The 5,305-nt window shown below is 40.4% G+C and overlaps 1 pseudogene; it reads right to left on the bottom strand.

Moving 5' to 3' along the window:
- Nucleotides 1–4,282: 4,282 nt before the first annotated feature.
- On the bottom strand, nucleotides 4,283–4,741 carry LOC110313126 (annotated as a pseudogene).
- Between the last annotated feature and the right edge of the window lie 564 nt (nucleotides 4,742–5,305).

Raw genomic sequence — 5,305 nt, 5'->3', positions numbered from 1 at the left:
TTGGTATCAGCGCAGCTGTGGCTTCATAGAATGAATTGGGCAGTGTTCCTTTTGTTTCTATTTTGTGGAATAGTTTGAAGAGTATCGGTATTAGGTCTTCTTTGAAGGTCTGATAGAATTTTGACTAAATCCTTCTGGTCCTGGGCTTTTTTTGGTTGGGAGACTTTTAATGACTGCTTCTATTTCTTTAAGGGTTATGGGACTGTTTAGATGGTTTCTCTGATCCTGATTTTACTTTGGTACCTGGTATCTGTCTAGAAAACTGACCATTTCATTCAGATTTTTCCAGTTGTGTTGAGTATAGGCTTTTGTAGTAGGATCTGACAATTTTTTTTATTTCTTCAGTTTCTGTTGTATCTCCCTTTTCATTTCTGATTTTGTTAATTTGGATACTGTGCCCTCTGGTGAGTATGGCTAAGGGTTTATCTATCTTGTTGATTTTCTCAAAGAAACAGCTCCTGGTTTTGTTGATTCTTTGCGTAGTTCTTTTTGATTCTATTTGGTTGATTTCAGCCCTGAGTTTGATTTCCTGCTTTCTACTCCTCTTGGGTGTATTTGCTTCATTTTGTTCTAGAGCTTTCAGGTGTGCTGTCAAGCTGCTAGTGTATGCTCTCTACAGTTTCTTTTTGGAGGCTCATAGAGCTATGAGTTCCCCTCTTAGCACTGCTTTCATTGTGTCCCATAAGTTTGGGTAGGTTGTGCCTTAATTTTCATTAAATTCTAAAATGTCTTTAATTTCTTTCTTTATTTCATCCTTAATCAAGTTATCATTGAGTAGAGTGTTGTTCAGCTTCCACAGGTATGTGGGCTTTCTATTATTTATGTTGTCATTGAAGACCAGCCTTAGTCTGTGGTGGTCTGATAGGATGCATGGAATTGTTTTAATCTTGTATCTGTTGAGGCCTATTTTGTAACTGGTTATATAATCAATTTTGGAAAAGGTACCATGAGGTGCTGAGAAAGGGGTATATTCTTTTGTTTAGGATGAAATGTCCTATAGATAACTGTTAAATCCATTTGGTCCATAACTTCTGTTAGTTTCACTGTGTCTCTTTTTTTAGTTTGTGTTTCCATGATCCGTCCACTGATGAGTGTGGGGTGTTGAAGTCTCCCACTATTGTTGTGTGAGGTGCAATGTGTGCTTTGAGCTTTAGTAAAGTTTCTTTTATGAATGCGAGTACCCTTGCATTTGGAGCATAGATGTTCAGAATTCAGAGTTCATCTTGGTAGAGTTTTCCTTTGACCAGTATGAAGTCTCCTTCCTTCCTTCTCTCTCTCTCTCTCTCTCTCTCTCTCTCTCTCTCTCTCTCTCTCTCTCTCTCTTGATAACTTTTGGGTTAAAGTCGATTTAATTTACCATTAGAATGGCTACTCCAGCTTGTTTCTTGGGACCATTTGCTTGGAAAAATTTTTCCAGCATTTTACTCTGAGGTAGTGTCTGTCTTTGTCACTGAGGTGTGATTCTTGTATGCAGCAAAATACTGGGTAAAGTTTATGTATCCAATCTGTTAGTCTATGTCTTTATTGGAGAATTGAGTCCATTGCCATTAAGAGATATTAAGGAATTAATATCTTCCTGTGATTGTTGCTTCCTGTTATTTTTGTTGTTAGAGGTGGAATTATGTTTGTGTGGCTATTTTCTTTTGGTTTTGTTGAAAGAATATTACTTTCTTGCTTTTTTTAGGGTGTAGTTTCCCTTCTTGTGTTGGAATTTTCCTTCTATACCTATTATCCTTAGGTTTGGTCTTCTCATTATGTCCTGGATTTTCTGGATGTTTTGGGTTAGGAGCTTTTTGCATTTTATATTTTCTTTGACTGTTGTGTCAGTGTTTTCTATGGTATCTTTTGCCCCTGAGATTCTCTTTTCTATCTCTCGTATTCTGTTGGTGATGCTTGCATCTATGACTCCTGATCTCTTTCCTAGGTTTTCTAACTCCAGGGTTGTCTCCCTTTGTGATTTCTTTTTTGTTTCTATTTCCATTTCTTTTTTGTTTCTATTTCCATTTTTAGATCCTGGATGGTTTTGTTCAATTCCTTCACCTGTTTGATTGTGTTTTTCTGTAATTCTTTAAGGAATTTTTGTGTTTCCTCTTTAAAGGCATCTAGTTGTTTACCTGTGTTCGCCTGTATTTCCGTTTTCCCTATATTTCTTTAAGGGAATTATTTATGTCCTTCTTAAAGTTCTCTATTATCATCATCATGAAATTTGATTTTAAATCTTTTTCCAGTGTCTTGGGATATGCAGGGCTTGCTGTGGTGGAAGAACTGGGCTCTGATGATGCCAAGTAGCCTTGGTTTCAGTTGCTTATGTTCTTGCCCTTGCCTCTTGCCATCTGGTTATCTCTTGTGTTAGCTGGTGCTGATATCTGAATGTGGGTTGTCTGACTGTTATAAGCCTGTGTGTCAGCACTCTGGGGAGACCAGTTCTTTCTGGGAGGAATTTGGGTATGGAGATCTGTAGCACAGGATCAGCTCTGGGGCACAGATAGAAACCAGAAGGATCTTGTCCCTGGCTGTTCCTTGGTTCCTATATCCTGATGGCTCTGGGAAGGTCCCTCTTGGGTCAGGAATTTGAGCAGAAGTGGTGGTCTCACCTGTGCTCTCAGGTCTGTCAGCACTCCTGGGAGATCTGCTCAGTCCAGGCAGGAGGTATGACACAGGGTCTGCTCTAGGTGCAGATGGAAACCAGAAGCAGGCAGTTTCTTTTTAATCATAGGAATGAAAATGAAACTAGGAAAGAGAAAGGAAGGAAAGGGGGGCAAAGAGGAGAAGGAGAAAGGAATAAAGAAGAAGAAAAAAGGAAAGGGGGAAGGGAAGGGGAGGAATGGGAGGGGAGGAGAAGGAAGGGAGAGGAGGAGAGGGGAAGGGAGGGGAAGAAGGGGAAGGGGATGGAAAGAAAAGGAAAGGAAGGGATGATGGGATCAGAAGGAATCCAAATAAGAAACAGCTACGAATGTGGTAGATACCAACCCATTAACAAGTTCAGTTTGGAGACGCCTCAATTCTGTTCCTGTCAGCTTCACAAATGCTCTAATTAATTTTTCCTTCTCACTCTTCTTCAGAAACACACATTAGCACATTACAATTTTCTTTCATAGCTTTGTTTTCTTAACCTTATATTCTGGAAACTATGCTGGCTTAGTTTAGCAGGATGGGCTTAGTTAGAACTTGGGCAGGAGACCTCCCTCACTGTTGATACAGCTGTATCTCAGTCACTGGTGTGGTGATATTACTATTTATTTAACCGTATTTTGCTATTAGAACTGTGGGTATAAACACTAGCTTACTCATATATTATTTCATACTTCACATATCTACAAAATAAGTTCTTCACACTGGAATTTATGGGTCCAAAGGCAACATCTTTATCATTGGTTGGCTACCTCCAGGATTCCTTATGTAGAGAGTCTCCATTTTGTACCGTGAACCAGAATGTCTAGAAAGACTTACCTATAGTGGCTTTACCCCTCATTATCTCCCTCGACACCTTCTCAGACATGCCTACAAGTGTGATTTACTAATTTCTGGGGCGTTTCACAAGCCAGTTAAGTCAGAGCCAAGTTTCACTGCAGAAACTGCTCTTCATTGTCATTGCTAATGCGTGTGCCTGGAATTTACTTAGAATCTATTTTAGTGGATGGTGTGAGGAAAGAACAAATCCTAGTGGATCTTTTGGGGGTTTTTTGTTTATTTGGGTTCTTTTTGGTCGGTTGATTTTTGTTTTTTGATGGTTTGTTTGTTTTCAAATACCAGAGAACCATTAATCAAGATGTGTATCCTGGCTATTTAGATGGTTCAACAGGTAAAGGCACCTGCCACCAAAACCTGCCACCAAAATCTGCCACCAAACCTGATGACCTGACTTCGATCCCCAGGACCCACAGAGTCCACAGAGTATAGAAGTAATCTCTCTCTCTCTCTCTCTCTCTCTCTCTCTCTCTCTCTCTCTCTCTCTCTCTCTCTTACACACACACACACACACACACACACACACACACACACACACAAATTAATAAATAAGTGACTGTGATTTTTTTTTTTTAACTAGGCAAAGAGTTTTGTTAATCTTTCCAAGCTTCTTCGGCCGCAAAGAATGAATTAGGTGTAAGAGAAGACTGAAAAGAACTACAATGTCCAGGGGGCCTGGGCTTAAAAGTATTAGAGATCTAGATTTTGTCAGATCCAGAATAAGCAAAAAAAAAATTTTATAAATCAGTCATGCTATAAAATAGCAGCTCCTGTAACTTCTACAAGTGTCACCTTCTTCAGAAGTTGCTTCAATTCAGTTTACCTCATTCTTGGAAGCCTCATCAAAATTCTCCACCAGATCTGGAACTTCATCATCATCATCATCCTCTCAAGTGGTGCTTTCCCATCCACAGACTGTTTGGGCAGAGCTTCATCCCCGCTCCTTAAACGAGTCAGACTGCGTGCACCAAGCTGGCTCAGAATGCTGGGAAGTATTGCTGTCAGCTGCTTCATCTCAGCGTGGCCTGTAATGGTGATGGTGGGGTTTGCCGCCAGGGATGCCTGAACTTTAGGGTTGTTAAAATGGATCGCTGTTCCTTGGATTGCAAACGTGTTCACCTCTTCACCACCAGAGTTACTGTTTACCCCTAACTTCTCTAAGGAGAACTGCTCTGTGAACCTTCTGCTTTCCGTGAGCGGTTCCCTTCCCACCAATGCACACTTGTGCTTGCAGTTTGGCAAGTTTTTCCTGACTCATGATCGTTTCTTTCATCTTGTTGGAGTGGAAATGGGGCCGAGTGGGGAACTAAGGTTCCCACTCAGGGGGCTCTCAGGTAGACCAACTGAGATAAGATGCACTCACTTGGGGATGCAAGATGGCAGCTAGTGTGAGGCCGGAAGTAACACCATGATAATTATTTTTAAAGTTTCTCTTTCCCCCAGTGACTTGGGAAGTCACATTGATCACATGACTCTTTTATACTCTTGTGCCTATTTCTAGGTCTCCTACTTTTCTTGCTTCAAATGCCGCTCTCTTACTACAGAGGCAGTGCCGTATGTTTTAATATCGCAGCCACTACTGCCTTTTTACATGGACTTCCTCTGTTTGCATGTTTGTCATTTCTTTTGAATATTCACATCAACTTGTGTAATGATAGAAGTGGGTATTTTGAAACATTTTAAAACTTTACTTATCTATATCATTTCTTGTGTACATGTGTATGTCAGTGTCATAACTCATATGTGGAAGTCATAGGTCAACTTGAAGGAGTCAGTTCTCTCCTACCTGGGAATTGAACCCAGGTCATTGGGTTTGACAGCAAGTGCCTTTAACCAC

The sequence above is a fragment of the Mus pahari genome, chromosome 23 (genome assembly GCF_900095145.1).
Source record: "Mus pahari chromosome 23, PAHARI_EIJ_v1.1, whole genome shotgun sequence".
Lineage (NCBI taxonomy): Eukaryota > Metazoa > Chordata > Mammalia > Rodentia > Muridae > Mus > Mus pahari.
Note: the sequence above shows the minus strand (reverse complement) of the source record. Positions and strands in the feature narration are given on the sequence as shown.